Raw genomic sequence first — 12,834 nt, forward strand, 5'->3', positions numbered from 1 at the left:
TTTTCCCCGTTTTCTAGTACACAACATGCTAAAACCAATGATGTTGTTCAAAAGTACAACTTGTCCCACAAAAAATAAGCCCTCACATGGCCATATTGATGGAAAAATAAAAAAGTTTTGGCTCTGGGAAGGAGGGGAGCGAAAAACTAAAATGCAAAGCCGAAAAAAGCTGGGGTCATAAAGGGGTTAATATGTTTAAACTGTGACACACTAGAGAGGCTATGGATTATTGTATGTCCATTACTAGATGCTCAGTGCGACGCGCTTCTTTTGCACAGCACATGTATACATGGTTTTGTATTTCACTTCACCAGTGTCTGTAAATTTCAATAATAAAGTTTGTTTACGCTTTGATTATCATGGACAGGATAGTACGTCATGTGCGGAAAAATAAAAAAGTTACAGCTCTCAGAATAAAGCGATGCAAAAACAATTTTTTTTCTATAAAATAGTTTTTATTATATAAATTGCCAAAACATAAAAAAATATAAATTAAGTATTGCTGTTATTGTACTAACCCGAAGAATAAAACTGCCTTATCAATTTTACCCCACGTGAAATGGTGTAAACGCCCCCCAAAAAGAAATTCATGAATGGCTAATTTTCGCTCATACTATCTCTCAAAAATGGGAATAAAAAGCGATCAAAAACTATCATGTTTCCGAAAATGGTACCAATTAAAACATGAATTCGTTCTGCACAAAACAAAACCTGCTATAAATAGTAAATCAAACCTCCTTTTATCACCCCCTTAGTTAGGTAAAAATAATACAATAAAAAAAGTATTTATTTCAATTTTAAGTATTTTGTGTGACATATCTCTGTGATTTAAGGGTATGAAAATTCAAAGTTGGAAAATTGTGAAATTTTCTTAATTTTCGCCAAATGTCTGTTTTTTTCACAAATAGACGCAAGTCATATCAAAGAAATTTTACCACTATCATGGAGTACAATATGTCTCGAGAAAACAATGTCAGAATCACTGAGATCTATGGAAGCGTTATTACCTCATAGAGGGACAGTGCTCAGAATTGTAAAAATTGTCCCGGTCATTAACATGCAAACCACCCTTGGGGGTAAAGGGATTAATTACCCTCGTCGCAATTTTCTGCACCTGCTCTATTTCAGCTATGTCCTTCTCATACACTGGAGCCCAAAATTGTGCATCCTATTCTAAGTGTTACCGCACTAGTGACTTGTAAATAGGTAAAACTATATTCTTGTAATGGGCACTTTTGTCTCTTAATGCATCTCATGATCTTATTTTCCTTGGCAGCAGATGCCTGGCACTGGTCACGCAAGTTACATTTGCAGTCCAAGCATACATCCAAGTCTTTTCCAGTGACAGTGTTAACTGGTATTTTACTATTTAGCACATGATTGTACATTTTATTTCCTTATGACCATGCATGTGTATGATTACATTTATCTGCATAAAACTTCAATTGTCATTTCTCTGTCCAGGCCTCCAGATTATAAAAATCATTTTCCTTTTGTGATAGCTTTTATCCTACATAATGTACAGCTGTTGCCAAGGATACAGCTTTTATCCTACATAATGTACAGCTGTTGCCAAGGATACTATCCACCAAAGTTTGATAAAGTATGCACAGCAGCTGCAGCTACATTTCAGACTGATGAGTTGACACATGATATCCCATCCACTTCTCTCCAAGTCCATTGATTTCTATACAGTTAGCTACTCACCTCTCTCCTTACTCTCAGATCCCAACCTGTTATAATTCCTTTAAAATCACAGTCTTCAGGCCCTCACCATAGGCAGGTTCCAGGAAGTAAACTTAATTACTACTTTCACTCTCTCAAGTTACTGTATGTGTTTGTCTATCATCAATTAATTCAAATATAGTAGAAAACGGAGATTGACATTTCAAAGTAGACTGTGCTGCTGTAGAGAAAATTCAGTTCCAGAATAAAATAGTGATTTTTTTTGTTTTTATTTTTATGAGTTTTGTGCTTGCACCAAGCTCTTTTTTTAAATCAAAGTACATAGTACCTGTAATCTTGATGAGGGGGCATGTTGAAGTCAGACTCTCTTGATTCATTAAGAAGCGCACACCTTTTAATGAATCTGGTGTGTCTGGTAAGTGGTATGCTCCTCCATGTGCCTCACTATAAATCTTACTCCAGTCAGGGAATGGAGTAAGATTTCTGGTGTAAGGTAAGCCACAGCTTATTAAGAATTAGACAAGCTGTGGTTTCAAGCCCTCTTTGCGGTTCCGTCCTGCCTCAGTTCTGACTATTTTAGCTGAGCAGAGCAAAACATAGCACCATTTGTACACAAACTCAAAATTTGGTGACCTATCAAAGAGTTTCACTGACAGCAATTGGGACCTTGTTTGTTCCAAGATTTAAATATAAATGTTGGAAAAAAGATAATACAAAACTACAGAAGAAGCTTTGTCCAGACTATGAACAATTAGGCAATATTAGGTGATTTTTAGCTCAGTAATCATTTGATATAATGAAACAACTATAGATGAGAATTTAGTATAACGCAGGATCAGTGCTTTTAGAGTTCTTTTCCATTTTATGTATATTATATCTGTGTGAAATCAAAAAAATTTTGTTCTTTTGGAAACATAAATGAACATTACTACAATACCTTTTTTTAACCAAAAAGATGAATGGAAATGTACATTGTAACATTTCTAACACACATTCAATCATATATTTTACCAATTAGGAGTGCTTGGAGAATTTCTTGCTATATTTCATATTTCTGACATATATATATGTGTGACCTCCTACTGCTACTCATTGTCTTACAGTTTCCCTGTTAGCAGGATGGGCAAGGGTTTAATTATTTTGATAACTGATTCTTTAATTATCTTTTTCCTCAGTGTTAACAATGTTACCAACTCACTACAAACACAGCTTGTTAAAATCATTATGGACTTACCATGCTGACTGCCCCCTATCTGACATGTAGGCGAAGCTGCCAGCATTATGAAGTATCAATTTAAATAATATGACATAGAACTAACGTTTTACGATCTTATACTGGAGTGTCACAAATAATGTATGTCTACTTATATTTATATTTTATAATACCACAGAATCTAATAAAGAAATAATGGCGTACAATTTTCTAATTCAGAGCTAGAATCTAGCTACTTGTTGACACCTAACTTGAGATTTTCAATTACTTATAACATTATAATGTGTCAAGTTACAGATGTCTGCAACAAGATATTATTCTTCAATATGGACTAAAAGGTTAGATAATACTCTCTGTGTTATATCTGTGTCTGTGTGTGTATATATCTAATATATAAAGCTGAATGTGTGTGTGTGTGTATGTATGTATGTATGTATGTATGTATGTCCGGGATTGGCATCTGAACCGTAGCAGCTACAGCCACAAAATTTTGCACAGTCACACGTCTGGACCCCGAGAGCGTCATAGGCTATGTTGTGAGGTGAAATTTTAACCCCGCGCTTTCCAATTCACCAAACAATTTTGCCCCTATCTACATAATGGGGAAAAAGTGAAAGGAAAAGTGTTGGAGGCGTCGCAGCTACAGGCACAAAATTTTGCACAGTCACACGTCTGGACCCTGAGAGCGTCAAAGCTATATTGTGAGGTGAAATTTTAACCCCGCGCTTTCCAAGTCACCAAACAATTTTGCCCCTATCTACATAATGGGGAAAAAATGAAAGGAAAAGTGTTGGAGGCAAATTAACAGCTGCCAGATGTGAACAAGGGGGACTTAAAGAATGACAGCGATGGCACCAAAGAGTATATACTGTACAGTTGCTAAGGTGGGGCCCCAACATGGGATAATCACACCACCACGGGGATATGAACACACACACAAAATGCGCCACACACTACCACGTGCTCGAACACATATACCACCCTCAGTGCACATTTCACCACACATACACCAACCTCGCCACATAAAAGTAGAAACACAAAAGTCGCCGCTCAAAACTCGCCACGCGCAAAACTCTCCACATGCAAAACTCGCCACACGTGCAAAACTCGCCACACGCAAAACTTGCACACGCAGAAAAATTGCCACACGCAGAAAAATTGCCACATGCACAAAAGTTGCAACACATGCAAAAGTTGCCTCACACAAAACTTGCACATACTCAAAAGGCACCACACATAAAACTCGCCACGCGCAAAACTCGCCATGCGCAAAACTTGCTGCACACAACTTGCTACACTAACCTGTCACATGCAACTCGACACACAAAAAGTTGCTACACGCATGTCGCCACACAAAACTCATCTCACAAAAGTCCCTACATGCATGTCGCCACACGCAACTCAACACACACAACTTGACACACGAAACTCGCCCTAAAACACACACAAGTCTGGTATCCTTCAAAAATAAAAATCTGATTAATAAGCAGACAAACTACAAGAGCAACAAATGTACCATATAGGAATCCGGCAGCTGTCAGTCACATGACCAGTCTATTATGTGTATGTGTGAGCTAATATATACTGCCAGGGGGTGGGCTTACTGTTGGCTGGGGATTTATCAGGCTGCCATTTTAGCTTACAAATACTGAGGTAAAAATACTGACCAAATAACGTGTGAACGAGGGCTAATACAGGAGGAGATGGCATACAGCTATATACTATATACAGGAGATGACACACAGGTATATACTATTTACAGGGGAGATGACACACAGGTATATACTATATACAGGAGGAGATGACACACAGATATATACTATATACAGGAGAGATGACACACAGGTATATACTATATAGAGGAGGAGATGACATACAGGTACATACTACATACAGGAGGAGATGACATACAGGTATATACTATATACAGGAGGAGATGACACACAGGTATATACTATATACAGGAGCAGATTACCTACAGGTATATAGTATATACAGGAGGAGATGACACAGGTATATGCTATGTATAGGAGGAGATGACATACAGGTATATACTATATACAGGAGATGACACACAGATATATACTATATATAGGTGAGATGACACACAGGTATATACTATATACAGGAGATTACATACAGGTATATCTAATATATAAAGCTGAATGTGTGTATGTATGTATGTGTGTATGTCCGGGATTGGCATCTGTACCGTCGCAGCTACAGCCACAAAATTTTGCACAGTCACACGTCTGGACCCCGAGAGCGTCATAGGCTATGTTGTGAGGTGAAATTTTAACCCCGCGCGTTCCAATTCACCAAACAATTTTGCTCCTATCTACATAATGGGGAAAAAGTGAAGGGAAAAGTGTTGGAGGAAAATTGACAGCTGCCAGATGTGAACAATGAGGACTTAAAGAATGAGAGCGATGGCGACAAAGAGTATATACCGTACAGTTGCTAAGGTGGGGCCCCGACATGGGATACTCACCACACACGGGGATATGAACACAAACACAAAATGCGCCACACACTACCACGTGCTTGAACACATATACCACCCTCAGCACACATTTCACCACACACACACACCAACCTCGCCACATAAAAGTCGAAACACAAAAGTCACCACTCAAAACTCGCTACATGCAAAACTCGCCATATGCAAAACTAGGCTCACGCAAAACTCGCCACACGTGCAAAACTCACCTCATGGAAAACTCACCTCATGCAAAACTTGCACACACAGAAAAATTGCCACATGTACAAAAGTTGCACCACATGCAAAAGTTGCCTCACACAAAACTTGCACATACTCAAAATGCACCACACATAAAACTCGCCACGCGCAAAACTCGCCATGCACAAATCTTGCTGCACACAACTTGCTACACTAACCTGTCACATGCAACTCAACACACAAAATGTTGCTACACGCATGTCGCCACACAAAACTCATCTCACAAAAGTCGCTACATGCATGTCGCCACACGCAACTCAACACACACAACTTGACACATAAAACTCGCCCTAAAACACACACAAGTCTGGTATTGTCCTTCAAAAATAAAAATCTGATTAATAAGCAAACTACAAGAGCAACAAATGTACCATATAGGAAATACGGCAGCTGTCAGTCACATGACCTGTCTATTATGTGTATGTGTGAGCTAATATATACTGCCAGGGGGGAGGGCTTCCTGTTGGCTGGGGATTTATCAGGCTGCCAATAGCAACCAATCACAGCTCAGCTTCTATTTTGCTACAGTTAATTAACCTGAGCTCTGATTGGTTAATATAGGCAACAAAGACATTCTCAGTATAACAAAGCTAATATATGTTGTGAAATGCTTCTATTTGCTTAGTTTTTGCCTTTTAATAATTACATTTCTATCTATTTGTTTTGTGGTTTTTGTGTGCAGAATAAATTTTTGTTAACACATTCTATTTTGCTAACAGCAGTCATTAACCCGGGCGAAGCCGGGTAGTACAGCTAGTCTAATATATAAAGCTGAATGTGTGTACATGTATGTATGTATGTATGTGTGTATGTCTGGGATTGGCATCTGCACTGTCGCAGCTACAGCCACAAAATGTTGCACAGTCACACGTCTGGACCCGAAAGCGCCATAGGCTATGTTGTGAGGTGAAATTTTAACCCCGCGCGTTCCAATTCACCAAACAATTTTGCCCCTATCTACATAATGGGGAAAAAGTGAAAGGAAAAGTGTTGGAGGCAAATTGACAGCTGCCAGATGTGAACAAGGGGGAGTTAAAGAGTGAGAGCAATGGCGCCAAAGAGTATATACCGTACAGTTGCTAAGGTGGGGCCCCAACATGGGATACTCACCACACACGGGGATATGAACACACACACAAAATGCGCCACACACTACCACATGCTTGAACACATATACCACCCTCAGCACACATTTCACCACACATACACCAACCTCGCCACATAAAAGTCGAAACACAAATGTTGCCACTCAAAACTCACCACGTGCAGAATTCACCACATGCAAAACTAGGCTAACGCAAAACTCGCCACATGTGCAAAACTCACCTCATAAAAAACTCACTACACGTAAAACTTGCACACGTGGAAAAATTGCCACATGCACAAAAGTTGCAACACATGCAAAATTTGCCTAACACAAAACTTGCACATACTCAAAACGCACCACACATAAAACTCGCCACGTGCAAAACTCGCCATGCGCAAAACTTGCTGCACACAACTTGCTACACTAACCTATCACATGCAACCGGACACACAAAAAGTTGCTACATGCATGTCGCCACACAAAACTCATCTCACAAAAGTCGCTGCATGCATGTCGCCACACGCAACTCAACACACACAACTGGACACATTAAACTCGCCCTAAAACACACACCACACAAGTCTGGTATTATCCTTCAAAAATAAGCAGACAAACTACAAGAGCAACAAATGTACCATATAGGAAATACGGCAGCTGTCAGTCACATGACCTGTCTATTATGTGTATGTGTGAGCTAATATATACTGCCGGGGGAAGGGCTTCCTGTTGGCTGGGGATTTATCAGGCTGCTAATAGCAACAAATCACAGCTCAGCTTCTATTTTGCTACAGTTAATTAATCTGAGCTCTGATTGGTTAATATAGGCAAAAAAGGACATTCTCAGTATAGCAAAGCTTGTGTGAGGTAATAGCATGTCAGTTAGGGTGTGTTGGTGGCACCTGAAGGAAAAACTAAGAATGTCATTTAGCAAAAGGCTCTCGAATAAGTAGTAGAAAATTACTTCACATTACTTGGTCAATTTAGTTAAATCTGTGTGGAATATGTCTGGTGTTGAAATATATGTTGTGAAATGCTTCTATTAGCTTAGTTTTTGCCTTTTAATAATTACATTTCAATCTATTTGTTTTGTGGTTTTTGTGTGCAGAATAAATTTTTGCTAACACATTCTATTTTACTAACAGCAGTTATTAACCCGGGCGAAGCCGGATAGTACAGCTAGTATATATATATTTAGGAAACAGCTGAACCAGTTATGTATAAAAAAAGGAGCAAATAGGAGTGTAAAGCTTTCCAGACAAGAGCCTAAACTGAATAGTGGAAACAAAAAATGAGCAGTCTAAGTCTGGCTTGAGAAAGCTTCACGTTGTGAACCGAAACTTCACCACATGCACCATTAAACCAGACCGTTCCAAGAAAAAATCTAACATTTTGCACGGCTCCATAGACAAACATTGGTCTGAGTGCAATCTGATGCTTTTTTGGATCACACTCAGACAGAAAACATGGTCATCTGCACTTTTCCCTCTGCCTCCATTTTTCAACTTTTCTTTCGAATTTACTTAATTTTAGTCCAAATTTATCAAACACAAGCAACTAATACACAGTTTAAACACTGGGGGGGTAGTTTAGGAAAAAATGCTTGACTAACCGAAACAGGTTCTATATTATTTAGCTATTATAAGATACTAGCTGTTTCCAGCCAGCTAACGCTCGGCATGCTCATTGCTATCTAATTAACGCTGCTAGTGATTAAACTAAAGTAAATAATGACAACATTCAATAGCGCTTACGCAGGTGGTAAATTAACTTAAAATGAAGTTAATAACAATAATAATAATTAAAAATCAGAATAATACTAATACATTTTATTCACAGTGTAAAATCAAAAGCAAACTGGATTCGTGTGGGGACAGAGCCTCGTGTGGTAATGTGTGGGGACAGAGCCTTGTATGGTAATGTGTGGGGATGGAGCCTCGTGTGGTAATGTGTGGGGATGCAGCCTTATGTGGTAATGTGTGAGGATGGAGCCTCCTGTGGTAATGTGTGGGGACAGAGCCTCGTGTGGTAATGTGGAGGGATGGAGCCTCGTATGGTAATGTGTGGGGACAGAGCCTCATGTGGTAGTGTGGGGACAGAGCCTTGTATGGTAATGTGTGGGGATGGAGCATCGTGTGGTAATGTGTGGGGATGCAGCCTTATGTGGTAATGTGTGAGGATGGAGCCTCGTGTGGTAATGTGTGGGGACAGAGCCTCATGTGGTAATGTGGAGGGATGGAGCCTCGTATGGTAATGTGTGGGGACAGAGCCTCATGTGGTAATGTGTGGGGACGGAGCCTCATGTGGTAATGTGTGAGGATGGAGCCTCGTATGGTAATGTGTGGTGACAGAGCCTCGTGTGGCAATGTGTGAGGACAGAGCCTCATGTGGTAATGTGTGGGTACGGAGCCTCGTGTGGTAATGTGGGGGGACAGAGCCTCGTGTGGTAATGTGTGGGGACAGAGCCTCGTGTGGTAATGTGTGGGGACGGAGCCTTGTGTGGTAATGTATGGGGACGGAACCTTGTGTGGTAATGTGGGGGGGCAGGATTGTGTGTGGTAATGTGGTGGGGGTGGGATTGTGTGTGGTAATGAGGTGGGGGGGCGGAATTATGTGTGGTAATGTGGTGGGGGGCAGGATTATGTGTGGTAATGTGGTGGGGGGCAGGATTATGTGTGGTAGTGTGGTAATGTGGTGGGGGGCGGGATTATGTGTGGCAATGTGGTGGGGGGCAGGATTATGTGTGGTAATGTGATGGGGGCAGGATTATGTGAGGTAATGTGGTGGGGAGGCGGGATTATGTGTGGTAATATGGTGGGGGGCGGAATTATGTGTGGTAATGTGGTAGAGGGCGGGATTATGTGTGGTAATGTGATGGGGCGGGATTATGTGAGGTAATGTGGTGGGGAGGCGGGATTATGTGTGGTAATGTGGTGGGGGTGGGATTATGTGTGGTAATGTGGTGGGGGGCAGGATTATGTGTGGTAATGTGGTGGGGGGCAGGATTATGTGTGGTAGTGTGGTTATTGTGGTGGGGGTGGGATTATGTGTGGCAATGTGGTGGGGGGCGGGATTATGTGTAGTAATGTGATGGGGGCAGGATTATGTGAGGTAATGTGGTGGGGAGGCGGGATTATGTGTGGTAATATGGTGGGGAGGCGGGATTATGTGTGGTAATGTGGTGGAGGGCGGGATTATGTGTGGTAATGTGTTGGGGCGGGATTATGTGTGGTAATGTGATGGGGGCAGGATTATGTGAGGTAATGTGGTGGGGAGGCAAGATTATGTGTGGTAATAAGGTGGGGGGCGGGATTATGTGTGGTAATGTGGTGGAGGGTGGGATTATGTGTGGTGATGTGGTGGGGGGGCGGGATTATCTGTGGTGATGTGGTGGGCAGGCGGGATTATGTGTGGTGATGTGGTGGGGGTGGGATTATGTGTGGTAATGTGGTGGGGGGCGGGATTATGTGTGGTGATGTGGTGCGGATTGTGTGTGGTAATGTGGTGGGGGGTGGAGCTACTGTGCAGGTGGTGGGATTAGCGAGTAATCACGATGCCTCTTATATATAGATGATAGAATCTGCCAAGAATCTTCCTTGCTACAGGGTGGAACCTAGATTACAATGGAGACAAGGGAGCACTATCTTAGGCTACTTTCACACTAGCGTTGTACGACGCACGACAAATTGCGTCGTGCCGACGCTAGGAGTGAATGCGCTGCACAACGGGGGCAGCGGATGCTGTTTTTCAACGCATCCGCTGTCCCATTGTGAGGTGCGGGGAGGAGGGGGGGAGTTCCGGCCGTGCATGCGCGGTCGGAAAAGACGGGCACGATGCACCAAAAAACGTTACAAGCAACGTTTTTTGGTGGCGACCGTCCGACGCAACACAACGCAACCATTGCACGACGGTTGCCACGTGTGGCAATGTGTCGCTCTGTGTCGCTAATGCAAGTCAATGGAGAAAAAACGCATCCTGCAAGCACTTTTGCAGGATGCGTTTTTTCTACAAAACGACGCATAGCGACGTGCAGTGCATGACGCTAGTGTGAAAGTAGCCGTAGTGGAGTATTAGATTATATAATGATTGGTAGCAAATGAAAGATTTTGCTCACCTTGTAATGTTGTGCATACAAGCACAACTCTGGGATAATGTGTATTCTGTATAAATCTTTGTTAGCCGTCTGCTGCCACCTTGTTAAAGCATAGAGGGTCCCTCAAAAAGTTCCAAAAAAACAAAACAATTTGTAGAAAAAATACAAGAAATTGGGGCTTCCAGTCTGTGCTTCCAGGATTCTTTAATACAGCTTATTACAATGCAAAGATTAAAAAAACACGTGTTTTGGCTGGGTCAGCCTTCATCAGGTGCTTATCAGGTACCCAGCTGAAATATGTTGTGTTTTTTTATCCTTGCATTTTCTAAACTAATATCACTGAAAATTTTGCTCCTAAATAGCAGCAATGACCTTGCTATCTGCTATGTTTCTGTATCTGGAACAAGAGCCAGAGCTACCAGTACAGGAGTCAGAGCTGTCAGTACAGAAAACAGTGCTGTCAGTACAGAAACCAGTGCTGTCAGTACAGAAACCAGTGCTGTCAGTACAGGAGCCAGAGCTGTCAGTACAGAAGCCAGTGCTGTCAGTACAGAAACCAGTGTTGTCAGTACAGAAGCCAGCGCTGTCAGTACAGAAACCAGTGCTGTCAGTACAGAAGCCAGAGCTGTCAGTACAGAACACAGTACTGTCAGTACAGAAACCTGTGTTGTCAGTACAGAAGCCAGTGATATCATTACAGAAACCAGTGCTGTCAGCACAGAACACAGTGCTGTCAGTACAGAAGCCAGTGCTGTCAGTACAGAAACCAGTGCTGCCAGTACAGAAGCCAGTGCTGTCAGTACAGAAGCCAGAGCTGTCAGTACTGAACACAGTGCTGTCAGTACAGAAGCCAGAGCTGTCAGTACAGAAACCAGTGCTGTCAGTACAGAAGCCAGAGCTGTCAGTACAGAAGACAGTGTTGTCAGTACAGAAGCCAGTGCTGTCAGTACAGAAGCCAGAGCTGTCAGTACAGAACACAGTGCTGTCAGTACAAAAACCAGTGCTGTCAGTACAGAAACCAGTGCTGTCAGTACAGAAGCCAGTGATGTCAGTACAGAAACCAGTGCTGTCAGCACAGAAGCCAGTGCTGTCAGTACAGAAACCAATGGTGTCAGTACAGTTGCCAGTGCTGTCTGTACAGAAACCAGTGCTGTCAGCACAGAAGCCAGTGCTGTCAGTACAGAAACCAGTGTTGTCAGTACAGAAACCAGTTCTGTCAGTACAGAAACCAGTGCTGTCAGTACAGAAACCAATGCTATCAGTACAGAAGTCAGTGCTGTCAGTACATGAGCCAGTGCTGTCAGTACAGGAGCCAGTTTTGTCATTACAGAAGCCAGTGCTGTCTTTACCGAAGCCAGTGCTCTCATTACAGAAACCAGTGCTGTCAGTACAGAAACCAGTGCTGTCAGTAAAGGAGTCAGTGCTGTCATTACAGAAGCCAGTGCTGTCAGTACAGGAGCCAATACTCTCAGAACAGGAGCCAGTGCTGTCATTACAGAAGCCAGTGTTGTCAGTACAGGAGCCAGTACTGTCAGTACAGAAACCAGTGCTGTCAGTACAGAAGTCAGTGTTGTCAGTACAAGAGCCAGAGCTGTCAGCACAGCAGCCAGTGCTGTCAGTACAGGAGCCAGTGCTGTCAATACAGGAGGCTGTGCTGTCAGTATAGAAACCAGTGTTGTCAGTACAGAAGCCAGAGCTGTCAGTTCAGGAGCCAGTGATGTCAATACATGAACCGGTGCTGTCATTACAGGAGCCAGTGCTGTCAGTACAGAAACCAGTGCAGTCAGTACAGAAACCAGTGTTGTCAGTACAGGAGTCAGTGCTGTCAGTACAGGAGCCAATGCTGTCATTACAGAAACCAGTGCTATCAGTACAGGAGCCAGTGCTGTCAGTACAGAAACCAGTGTTGTCAGTACAGAAGCCAGTGCTGTCAGTAAAGGAACCAGAGCTGTCTGTACGGGAGCCAGTGCTGTCATTACAGAAACCAGTGCTGTCAGTACAGAAACCAGTACTGTCAG

General features: G+C 42.4%; 1 protein-coding gene and 1 long non-coding RNA gene across 2 annotated transcripts in view; both read right to left on the reverse strand.

Annotated features, from left to right (window-relative positions):
• The window catches only part of HS6ST3 (heparan sulfate 6-O-sulfotransferase 3), a 1,159,628-nt gene that overhangs the window by 754,081 nt on the left and 392,713 nt on the right, over positions 1 to 12,834 (reverse strand). The window lies entirely within an intron of this gene.
• LOC143816581 (uncharacterized) lies at positions 1,799 to 11,903 on the reverse strand. The gene is made up of 5 exons (XR_013223961.1): positions 10,782 to 11,903; positions 10,276 to 10,367; positions 7,249 to 8,211; positions 6,391 to 7,210; positions 1,799 to 3,285 (listed from the first exon to the last, which is right to left on the reverse strand). It is a non-coding gene; the product is annotated as an uncharacterized LOC143816581 (long non-coding RNA).

The sequence above is a fragment of the Ranitomeya variabilis genome, chromosome 3 (genome assembly GCF_051348905.1).
Source record: "Ranitomeya variabilis isolate aRanVar5 chromosome 3, aRanVar5.hap1, whole genome shotgun sequence".
In the NCBI taxonomy this organism is placed as follows: domain Eukaryota; kingdom Metazoa; phylum Chordata; class Amphibia; order Anura; family Dendrobatidae; genus Ranitomeya; species Ranitomeya variabilis.